The sequence below is a fragment of the Panthera onca genome, chromosome D4 (genome assembly GCF_046562875.1).
Source record: "Panthera onca isolate mPanOnc1 chromosome D4, mPanOnc1 haplotype 2, whole genome shotgun sequence".
Taxonomy (NCBI): domain Eukaryota; kingdom Metazoa; phylum Chordata; class Mammalia; order Carnivora; family Felidae; genus Panthera; species Panthera onca.
This window is the reverse complement of record NC_138351.1, coordinates 27522558-27535709: the sequence shown is the minus strand read 5'-3', so window position 1 is coordinate 27535709 and position 13152 is coordinate 27522558. Positions and strand designations below refer to the sequence as shown.

At 50.4% G+C, this 13152-nt stretch overlaps 1 protein-coding gene across 2 annotated transcripts in view; it reads left to right on the top strand.

Moving 5' to 3' along the window:
* Window positions 1-13152, top strand: part of GOLM1 (golgi membrane protein 1) — a 57014-nt gene that overhangs the window by 16622 nt on the left and 27240 nt on the right. The window lies entirely within an intron of this gene.

The following is a 13152-nucleotide window of genomic DNA, read 5'->3' as shown; positions in this document are numbered from 1 at the left end:
AAGACAAACGCTGGGGAAGAATAAGAGTCTCTTTTCATTTGGAGTTTTGAACTTTTAGAATAGGTGATAGAAAGTTGGTTTAATTTTGGGCGTGGGGGGCTAGTTTCTTAGCTCTAGGAGGATCTAAGCTGTAACTTGGTGTAGTGGTGAAAGGCATGGGGTGTCCAGTCAGGCAGACCTGGGTTCAAATCCTGTTTTCCGTAGCTCCATGATATCGGGCAAATCACTTAAATTCTCTGGGCCTGTGTTTTCAGCTCTCGAGTGAGAATAACAGCAGAATCCCCGTTACGCTTTGTGAGGTTTCAGTGAGATAATATTTATGAAAGGCTTAACACAATGCTTGACACGGACTAGCAGCTCAAAACCCAGTAGCTGGTGTTACTACAACTAACCCTAGTGATCATAGTTAACGATAACAGCACAGACACAGGGGTAGTAGTAAACCACAGCATCAGTGGTAGTAATGCTGTTCTTTTTGGTAAGGACCTTTCCCCCCCCAGTTAAAACCGTGAAACAAAACTGTCCTACCTTTAAGAAAGGATTAAAAAGATGCTAGGGTGTCCGTGAGAACCAAGAGCGAATACTGCAGCTGGGCCACAGAAAGAGTGTCCTAGTGACAGTCACCACCCCAGCGACGAGAGCTCACGTTCACGGAATCTCTGCTTAGCCAGGCATCAAGGTAAGCATGTCACAGGGATTGTTCCCTGAATTTCTCTCAACAGCCTCATGAGAACGCCAGTCAGGCTCAGAGAATTCGTAGCCATCCCCCAGGACGAGGCCTAGACCCTGGACAGCCCCCCGGTGGGCCTCCCTCGGCTCTGCAGACACAGGGCCATGGTGAGGGGGCGCTCTCCAGAGCTCTCCATCCTCTAAATAACACGGGGGGGGGGGGGGGGGGGGACGGGAGGGGGCTGCAGGAAACCAGTCTGGCCCAAGTCCAAAGTTGTTGAAGCTTGGGTGATGGGATCCTGTGTGTATCTCTATGCTTCAAAAGACCACAGTATTCCAGCTAGCTCTCCTCTGGCCCTAATTCCAAATTCTCTGGCAAAAACACCTGATTCTTTCAATATGGCCAGGAAGTTCGCAGAGAAGTGTGGCTGGTCTGTCACCCCTGTATGTTATTCCCCGCCCCCCACCATATGTATGTATATGTACATAATGTATATGTATATTTATGTTAGGAGGGTAACACCTGTAGTTTGAGTTGGAATGAGGCTCTTTCTCGGAATGATCAAGAGTCACCTGGTGGTCTAATAGATCCCCTGGCTACGTATAGCTGTTGACCACCTAAAATGTGGTTAGCGGGCCTGAGGAACTGAGTTTTGAATTTTATTTAGTTCTAACTACATTTAAATAACCATATATAGGACAGCACAGGTGTGAATGATAGAGGCAGAACTCTGGTAATAAAAAGGCTGGGTTTGGCTGCTGATTAATAGTCTTGTTCAGTGGGAGAGCAGTTGGGCCAAGGCTTGGTCTTCTTAGCTTCTCTGGTGTCTTTTCCCTTTTGCTGTTTGCTTCAGAATTGGGCCTTGGGAGGTGAGGTCACCTTGTGATCGGGCGACCGGTCTCCCTGTGAATGCATCTGTTGCTCGGATGTTGGGTCTCAGAGACTATTGAATTTTTCTCAAAAGATGATGCACACACGTGTGCAGTTGTTTCTAAGCGCTCAGATCCTTGCGATGCAGGTAGCTCATCTGGAGACCGGTGACGGAGACGCTGGGCGTTTTGCAGTATTGCATTTTTAAAAATAAAATTGCCTTACCAGGGTTTTTATTTTCATTTCTTTGACCCTCAAATCTGATTCCTCAATGAAATGATTTTAAGTAGAGGGCAGTAAGTTATGGGCATCATGATTAAAAGATAGAATTCTTTTTTTTTTTTTTTTAAGTTTATTTTGAGGGAGAGAGTGAGCGGGGGAGGGGCAGAGAGAGAGGGGAGAAAGAGAGAGGCTCCATGCTGAAGTGCTGAGCCCAACGCGGGGCTCGATCTCATGAAGTGTGAGATCACGACCTGAGCCGAGATCAAGAGTTGGACGCTCAACTGTCTGAGCCACCCAGGCGCCCCGAGAGATATAATTCTTTAAAAATAATCTAGCAGTGTTGTTACAAGTTAATTGATGTTAATACTTTTTTTTTCCTAAGGTATTTCTTACATCTTTACCCACGTTTACTGGAATCCTGGAAATTTTTTAGGAAGTGCGCCAAGTTGGAAACTTACTGCTCACCACTTTTTCCCCCGAGGTTGCCAGCTCCTCCAGAGTGGGAATATGGGTGTGTGTGCAGCGCCTCAGCTCCGAGGCCAGCTTGCTCGGGCACCCCTTCCCGTGTCGCCCGGAACGGGTGGGCCCCAGTGTGAAACCTCACGTGAGCTCCGGATAGCCGTGCCGTGGGTCTGTAACAAGACCTAGAACAGTGTTATTTTGCAAGCAGGAACTGCGGAGAAGTCACAAGAATAATAAGCTCGTGCCTACGTGCTCCTCCCCCAGAAAGGATTTAAAACAAAAAATATTATAAAGTTGAGGTCCCCTGTATTCTCCTTCTCTGTTCTTTCCCTCTTTCCTTCCTGCCCAAAGATAGTCACCGTCACTAACTTTTATTTAAGAGTTTTAATTCCAGCATAGTTAACATACGGTGTTGTGTTAGTTTCAGGTGGACGGTGTAGAGATTCACCACTTCCTTACATCGCCCAGTGCTCATCACAATAAGTGCTCTCCTTAGTCCCCAATCACCTGTTCACCCATTCACCCCACTATTAAGAATTTCAGAGGTAATAGTTTGTTACATGTGTCGACCGGCCAGAGCATTGATCAGTCAGATTCTATCTTGGTAATTTAAATTCACCCACTGACTTTTTTTCATGTTTATTTATTTTGAGAGTGGGAGAGAGCACGAGCAGGGGAGGGGCAGAGAGAGAGAGCGAGAGAGAATCCCAAGCGGGCTCCACTGTCAGCAGAGTCCAACGTGGAGCTCGATCTCACAAACCATGAGAGCATGACCTAAACCAAAATCAAGAGTCGGACCCTTAACTGAGCTACCCAGGCTCCCTTAACTGATTTTTTAAAAATTTGAACTGAAGTTTCTGATTTTTTTTTTTAATTTTAATGTTTGTTTAATTTTGAGAGAGAGAGAGAACATTAGCAGGGGAGGGGCAGAAAGAGGGAGACACAGATCCAAAGCAGGTTCCAGGCTCTGAGGTGTCAGCACAGAGCCCGATGCGGGGCTTGAACTCCCGAACCATGAGATCATGACCTGAGCCCAAGTCGGATGTTCAACTGACTGAGCCACCCAGGCGCCCTGAGTTTTGTTTTTTTATTGTAATCACTTCAACTGAGACTTCAGCTGATTCTTGAAGATGGACCTGTTGTTTTCATTTCCCTTCTTTTCTGCTTCCTCGTCTATGGCAGAAATAGGTACGGTGAAGATGATTTGGCTACATAAATGCAATTATGTAGGCTAACGTACACTTCTGTAACTTGGCAGAAACACCGGTGTAGTCGCTTCATGAGTTGTATATGAGAAGGGATATTCAGTTTTTTGAAATAAACAACAAAATGATTGTGTAAGGCAGCCTTAAATAACTTTCAGAAAAATTGCCTTTTAAATTACCAAGGGGTCCCGGGGTGGCTCAGTCCGTTGAGTGTCTGACTCTTAATTTTGGCTTCTGTCACGGTCTCAAGGTTCACGGGATCGAGCCCTGTGTCAGGCTCTGCACGGACGGTGTGGAGCCTGCTTGGGATTCTCTTTCTGCCCCTTCCCTGCTCGCTTGTGCATGCTTGCGCTCTCTCTCTCTCCCCCTCCCCCAAAATAAATAAATAAACATTAAATGACTGAAATACTATTATTCTTAGTTTTGAAAATGAAAAACAAATTTTAAATCCCCCGTGCTTCCATCACTCAGAGACAATGCTCTTTTTAAAACATACAGGTTGACATCTAAACTTTTAAACATCATTGTTATATTCAAGTTTTTGTAAATGTAAGTAAGCTATGAAAATAAGCAGCGGTGGGGGGATTAAATGAGAAACACACTTGAACACGTCTGGTTTTTGCACATCATTAAACACCCAGAAACTCTTGGCTTATTATGCATTATTCTCTTAGCAGCGTTGAGGTGACCACCCCTTCCAGACGAGAATATTCTTCATAAATGTTTGCTGAAGGGAACTTTTGTAGACTCCCTTCATATCTATTTGGTACAGGTGACTGTGTATGGAATAGGAAGATGCACATGTCACGTTCTGGTAATCCATTGTTGCCTCAGAAATTACCGCAAAACTTAGAGGTTTAAAACCTTGACAGCGTTTATTTTGCTCATCTGGGAGGGCTCAGCAGAAGATTGTCTCTGTTCCACATTTCTCTGTTTGGGTGCCCAAAGGCTCAAGGCAGAATCGCCTGAAGGTTCCCTCATTCGTATGTCTGGTGGTCAGTGACACGAGACCTCGGTGGGGTCAAGGCCACAATGCTCGCTTTTCCCACACGGCCGCTCGGCTTCCTTGAAGCCTGGAGGCTGGGTTCCCAGGGTGCCATCCTGACAGTGAGGGAGGAGGTGGGCCTGGAAGAGGCCGTCACCTTCTGTGTTGGTTTCCAGGGGGCTGCCGCATAACAAGTTCACCCAAACCAGGCGTAGAGCAGTACAAACGTATCGTTTCCCGGTTCTGGAGGCTGGAAGCTCCACATCAAGGTGTTAGCAGGGCTGTGCCCCCTTGAAGGCTCTAGGGGCCTTCCTTAACCGCTTCTGGCCTCTGCCGCCGTCCCCAGGCTCTGCCTCCGTTCTCACCTGGCCATCTTCCCTTTGTGTCTCTGGAACTTTTGCCTCTTATCTTGAGTCCTGCTAACTTGGCCGCCATCCTCAGGACTTCATTTTATCCTGACTGTATCTGCGTGGACCCCGTTTCTAAATAAGGTGATTCTTGGATTCTGGGTAGACATGAATTTTGGGGGTACACTGGCCAACCCGCTGCCCCTTGTATTGGCTGCTTCAGAAGTCAGGAAGGTCAATGGCATTCCTAGGAGCATGTCGCTAGGGCTGGCCCACGTTGAAAAGGGCTGGAACTAGGCTCCACCTGTGGAACAGTGTCAAAGACCTTGGGGTCACGTTTTTAAGCCACCACAGTTTTGGTGAAATACTTTTATTTTTTTTACGGGTGAATATATTTTTACGTATCAAACAGGGTTTGTTTTTTTTAATGTTTATTTGTTTGTTTTGAGAGAGAGAGGGAGAGGGAGGATCCCAAGCAGGCTCTGCACTGTCAGTGTAGAGCCTGATGCGTGGCTTGAACTCACAAACTGTGAGATTGACCTGAGTTGAAATCAAAAGTCGGATGCTTAACCAACTGAGCCACCCAGGTGCCCCGCAAACAGGTTAGGTGGTTTTTTTTAATGCTTATTTATTTTTGAGAGAGAGAGAGAGAGACAGAGTATGAGTGGGAGAGGGGCAGAGAGAGAGGGAGACACAGAATCCGAAGCAGGCTCCGGGCTCCGAGGTGTCAGCACAGAGCCCGACGCGGGGCTTGAACCCACAAACTGCGAGACCATGACCTGAGCTGAAGTCGGATGCTTATTCAGCTGAGCCACCCAGGCGCCCCTAAGAGTGACTTTCTAAAGAACAAGTGACTAATGTTAAGTCTGGTCATTTGTCCTACTTCAGAGTTTTCAGAGTGCTTTCACACACTGAGTACTTGTCATTGCTGGAAGTGCCCGTCCTTAGCTCTGAGCTGCAGGTGCAGCCTGGGCCCTGGAGAGGTCATGCACTGGCTCTCGGGTCTGCAGAGTGGCCTGGGGGGCTGGGCCCCGGCTGCTGGTGCTTTCCATCACCTGGGCTTTACCCTGCTGAATTTTCTTACAGCCTTCAGAGTGTTCCAGATTCTTCTCTCTGGGCCAGCTTTTCTTGTGCCCCTGAAAGCATGGTGATGTTCTTCCAGAGAGGTGGTTTTCCTGGGGGACCAGAGTGGACTTGTCTTCGATTTTTATCCCCTTTTATTACTGTGATTGATGGAAGAATCGAGTGTTCTAGAACAGCTTTCCTGTTTTTAATCGCCGCTGATTTTCCATGTCTGTCTGTGCTCTGCCAGGCGCTGGGCTTGTGCCCCTTGGTGGAATAGTCTGCGTCTGCTGTCTGCCTGTTGGGTGATGGAAAAAGATGAGTAAGTGGGTCTGTGAGGCCAGTTGCAGACAGAGAAACCATTCTAGTGATGTTAAGCAGAGAGGGGTTAGTGCAGGGAAGTAGGTGCCTGCAGAAAAGTGGGAAGGGTCTGGAGGAGCATCTCATCCCGGGGTGGCCTCCCGGATGGCTGGACAAGGGGGCTGCCACTGCGGCCTTAGCCCAGAGCTGGGGGCACCCCGCTTCTTGCTCCATTCTGTACCTGCAGCCCCCCAACTGCACAGCATTTCAGTGTCAAGTGAGTGCATCCGACTGGAATCTAAATCCCATAGGGAATGAGTCTGGAAAATGTACTTCAACGTTAGAGCCTCTGCTGTTCAGGAAGGCACACTAAAAGTTGTGTGCCGGAGACACGGAGGAGCCGTTCCGCCGCCTCCTCCAGGCAGGCAGGGCACGGTGTCCACGTTCTGCACTGCATGAGCCGGGGAAGAGTCCCCTCCTGTCTCACCTGGCAGTGCCCTGTGACTGTGTCCCTCCCAGGGTGTGGGGAGGTGGGGGCAGCCCCTGGCGGCTGAGCATGGGAGGTGGGCAGCGTTGGGCAGATAGAGCAGAGACACCCCTTGAAGAAGGATCTTTTAACCACTCAGGAGCTTGGACTTGAGTTTGAGGATGGGAACCATCACACGGGTTAAGCTGTCGGTGGAACAAAGCTGCCAGCTCTCTGGGGGGTTTGAAAGGCAGGTCCGGGGCCTGGGGGGCCTGCTTGGAGCAGGGAGCAGGGCAGGGAGGAGGCAGAACGGAGGTGAGCAGCAGGGAGAGGCATCGACGGGCCTCGTGACAGGTGGGATGTGGAAAGGCCTGTGCAGGAGCAGTGGGAACACCCAGGAAGGGAGTCCGTCACTAATCTGTCTCCCTGGAGAAAGGGTCTATTTAGACTGTAAGTTCTGTGGTTTGCTGGCTAGATGTGGCCTTCAGACAGCTTTGTAATTAAACTCGAGTAACTCATATCCCACGTTAAAAAAGTGTGTGTTATGGGAAACCGCAGAATATGTGACCCTCCCACAGACTCCCTTTCCTGCACTGTCCCTGCATTGCAGCGGGTGTCCCCTCCCTCCCTCCCTCCTGCCCCTGTGGGAAGGGGCCTGGGATTGATTCCAGCAGAAGGTGCGATGCGGAGTTGCGGGGGAGGACTGACAGGTGCGTTTTCTGTGCATCGCTCTCCTGTGTCTGTGGAGGTGCCGGCTCGGGACTTGGCTTCTTACCAGAAGGAGCATCTCCGTCCTCCTTGCTGTGGCAGGTGTGGGGGGTGGTGGGCTTTCATCTGGCTGGAGACGTGGCATTGCTGGACCCCATGTTTGCCTCCGAACTTCTTAACGCCGCATTGCAGGACGGTGAAATACATAAAGAACATCTGACCTGCCTGTCTCTTTATGTATTTCTCTTTGGCTTGACAAGTGGGGGTCTGGGAGTGGGTTCTGTGACCCCTTAAGCATCCTTTTTTATTTTCTCTCTAGTCCCCGAGTATCTGTGTGCACCTATTTGCAAAAAGTCTGAATTTGCCAAGTTGTGGCCTTTCCCACAGATGAGGGTGGAGAAGTTGTTCAGATTCCCATTTGGGAACAAAAGAACTAATGCCCGCAGAAAGGGCTCGGCCCAGGGCTTCTGCCCCGCAGGGCCAGCGGGGGCATTTCCTTGGCTGGTTAAGGAGCAGGGGGAATGCTCCACATCCCTGGTGCTGTCTGTGCTGCCTCGAGTGTTTGTCCTCCTCTGAACACAGAGATGTTGATCTCAGGCCCTGCCCTCCACCCGCACCCCCCTGTGGTATGCTCTTCTACCTGGGCAGGACTTCCCGGCTGCTGTCGGGAAAGGAGCAGGAAGAGCTGAGGGCTGGGTATGAGGAATGCAAGATGAAAGGGAGCAGCTCTAGGGGGAAGGGACCCAGAGTCTCTGGCAGCAGGCAGTTGCTGACAGAAGGATGCAGGTTTGTGGACTTAGCCTCAGTCAATTGCTGGAGAAACATCAAGGAACCTTCTGGAGTTCCCAGGGCGTGTCCTGTTCAGGTCCTCCTGGGAGTTCTCTTTGACCCTGATTAAGTAGGTCCCTGCGTGGGTTTGACCTAAAAGACAGTTGTGGCAGGTGCTACGGGGGGGCGGGGGGGGGGGGCAGTCTCCTCCATTGGCCCCATCCCTTCCTCCTCCCCTCCTCCCCTCCTCCCTCTCTGCAGCAGTGTGCCCCTTCCTGGGGGTGGGCGTGGGCCAGAGTCTGTCCAAAGCCCCCCCCCCCCCCTTGCACGTTGTGCTTGTCACCACAGTGGAAAGTGGGCCTTTCTCTGCAGAGCCGGGGACACCTGGTGACCTGCCTGGGTTATCCTAGGCTCAGCCCTGTCCCCCCAGCCAGCTGGGGTGGGGGATGTTGTTCTTTCTTCACTACCGAGGACAGAAGACAGATGGCCATTCTGGGTGTAGACGGCAGCCGTGCCCTGCGCATAACTGGGTGTTTTCCCTGATGGGTGTGTTTCTTTTTTCCAAGCTTCACATAGAGTTTTGCTTAATCCCCCCACGACCTTCTCTCACAACTCCGTGGCTTGAGCCCATTCTCCTGCCCACCCACCTTCTGCCTTCCCGGCGGCCCCCGCTGACCGGGTCCTCCTGCTCGCTCTGCTGACTCTGACCCCCGGAGCACACGCGCTCACCCCTGGTCTCCTGTTCACCCCCTGCCCACTCCTGCTCTCTGGCATCCACGCCCTTGCACGCTCGTTCCCTGCCTCATGCTCTTTCTGGGGTTTTGCTATTGTTTTTTATTGTGCTAAAATGTGCATGATATAAAATGACCATTTTAACCGTACTTAAATGCACAGTGCAGTGGCGTTAATTACGCTCACATTGCCGTGCATCCGTCACACCAGCCGCCTCCAGAGCGCCCTCATCTTCCCCGGTGAAGCTCTGTCCCCATTAAACACTAACACCCATCCCCCCACCCCACCGAGTCCTGGCAGTGGTGGTTTTACCTCCTGTCTCGGAGTCTGACTGCCCTGCACATCTCACAAGTGGGATCGTGTGGTGTTTGTCCTTTTGTGTCGGCTTCATTTCCCTCAGCGGAACGTCTGATACTCTCCGTCTCAGTCTGTTCCCATCTCCGCACCCACGCACGGACGCTCACTCCTGTGCCCCTGCCGTCTGCTGGACCTTGAATAAGGTCCAGCTGCAGGTTCCTATACTTTCTGGTGTCCTGGGTCTATGCTTAGACCTAGCCTTTCTGAGGACCGTCTTCTTTTTCACTGGGACTTAGCCCCTCTCTGCTGTGTCACATGTGCCTGCATCCCCTTCCCTCTGACTTCTGCAGAAGGCCTGTCTGGGGAGCCGGGTGGCAGTGTGGAAGGCCCACCTTCGTGCCTCCGGGCCCACGCTCGTGCTGGACATCTGCACACGCTGGGCAGGTGTGCTGAGTTCTGGAATTCTTCACGTGGCCCCTGGGCCGGAGGACAGCGTGCCTCCCAGAGGACTGCCTCCCCCAGTATGTGGCCCACAGGGGCCGTGATGTGAGGTGGTTGGGGTTGCTGGTGATGTGAGTGGTGCTGCTGTGAGTGTGTAATCTTAGCCGAGCACCATAAATAAGTAATTGGTGCTTCTTTGCCATTGGACTCACTCTCTGCCCTCCCTCCTTTCTTTCTTTTTAAAAATTTTTATTATTTTTAATAAGAATAAGAAATTTTATTCGAGAGAGAGAGAGAGCAAGGGAGGGGCAGAGGGAGGGAGAAAGAGAGAATCCCAAGCAGGGCTTCATGCCCAGCCCGGTGCGGGGCTCAAACCCAAGACCCTGGGGCCATGACCTGAGCCCACATCAAGGGTCGGTGGCTCAACTGACTGAGCCACCCAGGTGCTGCTCAAAGCAGATTATTTTAATGAGCCAAACAAATGCAGCAGAGGTCACCTTTTCTCATTTATTACATGATCCGCATCATACTTGCAGCGAGCTTTCCCAAAGTTATGATTTTTAAAAGTTATTTATGTCTTACGGAGCTTTTAGAGTAATAGAATTTATTGTCAAATTACTACTTTGAAAATTTACTATGAAATGTTGAGCTTTTTTTTTAGGAATCTAATGTAGAAATAATTTAATCACGTGTACTCATTTCCCAGAATAGAATGGTTATGATTAATTTGTACGTGGGTGATTCATCTGAAGGCCTTCCGAGTTCAGTTTCCAGTTACACTCTGGTGGCACTTCCTGCCTCTTTGCCTGCTGCTGAGTGTCCCAGGGGACAGTCCACAGTCCACACACACACACACACACACACACTCTCTCTCTCTCTCTCTCTCTCTCTCTCTCTCTCTCTGCAGGAAGCCAGTCAGTACCAAAATGGGAAAAACAGTTGGATTGTTTGGAGTAGCATATGTAATTCATTTAAAAATAATATTGTTTAATGCAGATTTTTTTCTTCATGTTGAATCTCCAAAAAGCTAGAAGCATTTTCATGGTTTCCTGAAAATGATTTAAGGAGATTTTCAATAAATATAAAACTGCACATAAAATATCTTGATGGTGTTTTATGGCTCTTTGCTCATTCACTTCAGCAGAGACTGTACTTTTCCATGCATCACTAAGCAGGCGGGGGAAGAGAACTAAAATGTATTTTCTTTGGAAGAGTGGAGTCACATGAGACGCAGAGATCTCAGGTACTTTGACCACAGCAGTCCCTAAAATTTCCTCACCCCTCAGGTAGTTGCAGACTCCACTGTGGATTTCTTGGAGTGGGTCCAAGGAGAGCGAGTGGAGAAGGAGTGAGTGAAAATGCCATAATTTTTATAGAAATGGTTTAGCCAGGAGAAATCTGCTTTTGAAGATCATCAGAGTGCAGTCTCTTAAGTGCCCCTTTTCTTTCTCTGTTTTTTTTTTTAATGTTTATTTTTGAGAGAGAGCAAGACAGAAAGCGAGCAGGGAGGGGCAGAGAGAGAGGGAGACACAGAATCCGAAGCAGGCTCCAGGCTCTGAGCTGTCAGCACAGAGCTCGACGTGGGGCTCTAATTCACGAACCGTGAGATCATGACCTGAGCTGAAGTCGAATGCTCAATCGACTGAGCCACCCAAGCGCTCCTCTTTCTTTGTTTTGTGTCAGCCCTGCTGTTGGGAGTGAAGGTGGTTTCCATGCATGTGCCAGGGGGGATGTTCAAGTGTACATTTCCACTGTTGTGCAGCTGAACTCTCACCCTCACCTTGCAGCACAGGGACTCTGGACCCATTAATTGCTAATGCCCCTCCCCTCTGCCAGCCCCAGGGAGACCATCTTTCTTCTTTCTGTTTCTGTTACCGCCCTGGACACAGCACATGAATGGAATGCAACCATATATGTCCTTTGGCGGCTGGCTGATTTTGCTTTGCATGATGTCCTCCAGGTTCTCCCATGTTGCGACAGCATATGACAGTGCTTTTTTTTTCAAGGCTGCATGATATTCCCTTGGATGTAGATGCCACATTTTCTGTATCCAGTCGTCTGTTGAGGGTGGCTTGCTTCTAGCTCTTAGCGGTTGTAAATAGCGCTGCCGTGAACACGGGGGTGGAGATAACTCTTCAAGATTCTGCTTTAAGTTCTTTCGGCTGTAGATTTAGAAGTGGGACTGCAGCAGCAATCCTGTGGTCATCGTTCATGTCTGCAGCCAAACTTGGGAAAGCCTTAACTGAGCTGTGCAAATCTGACTCCCTGCTGTGAGAGCCGCCCCCTCCCCCCCCCCCCCCTTCTCTGCCGGCCAACTTGCCACTCAGGGCTCTCTTCTCTCCCCCACCCGCCAGAATATCTACAAACACCTCTCTGGATGATCTCTCCCAGAGAGATTAATTGTCCGGATACCATCACTGTGACTTCCTTCCTGTTGTGCCAGGAAATGTTCTGTGGCCTCAGAGCTCCCAAAATAAACACGATTGGTTTGGCCACATTTCGTTTCTGGGAGCACACCCCTGTACTCCAGAAAGCCCTGTACAAGCCAAAGGAAGAGTAGGGGCTGGACAGAGGTCCGGGAGGAAGCTAGAAGCAGCGGGTGGCCTGGTTGTCATTGTCCACCAGTGAGCGGGAACGGGGCAGACACACGTCTCTCCAGCCTGTCCGGTGTGCGTGTGGGAGTTTGCAGACTTCGTTGATTGTAACGAGGCAGGAAATGTTCACATGACTGTCTGATGCACAGCTCTGTGTGTGTGCAAAACAACACCTACCTGTGTAAGGTGCTCTACCATTTAATATTTTAGTCCCCTCTTCTTCAGGTTTTCGGTTGCTTTTAGCACTGGGCACAGCCCACAAGCCTGGTATCCTGCTGGGGGTTTAGATCCCAATTTGACAAGTAGTGACCACCAGCTTGCTTTCTGGATCAGGCCTGCCGGGGCTCAGGGTTAGGCTTTGCATGTTTGCTGTGAAGAAAGCCTCATGGCCTTGAGGCTCTTAAGCAGTCTGTGCCTCAGTTTCCTGTCCTTTAAAACGGGATACTCTGCTGGCTACCTCTTGAACCTGGCGTGGAGAGCAAGCGAGTGAGCAGACGGGGAGAGCTCAGAAGGGCGGCTGGTGAAAGCAGTCAGCCGCTCTCAGTCATGGGCTGCTTGTTACGTTATACTCCACACTCCTTCCCTCACTTTTTCCTTGGTTTTCACTGTTCTCCTTAGTCCTGTGTTGTTACTTCCTCCTGTTTTCAGCCTCCCTAGTTTGGTGTAAGCCCTGTGAACCCTCTGTCCGCCCACCCCCCACCTCGGGTGTAGGGAGCCCTTCTTCTCCTCTGCCGACTGTGGTCTGACTTGGGTCTGCACCTGGGCTCCCCCAGAGGGAGTCCGAAGTTTATGGAGGGGAGCACGTTGTGGGGCCCAGGTGTAGCTGGAGGATCCGTTTACCCCTTGCTCTGGTTACAGGCTGTTGTTCAGAAAGCAAACCTCCCAACGTGTGAGCTCCTTTTCTGGCTGCAGCACCGTCCGAGTGCCCAGCCAGAGGGCTGTGCCAGATCCTTCCCAACAGCTGCTGGGAGGTGGGGGATGCGGGGGGCACTGCCCCCTTTTGTCCAGTAGGAACATCTTATC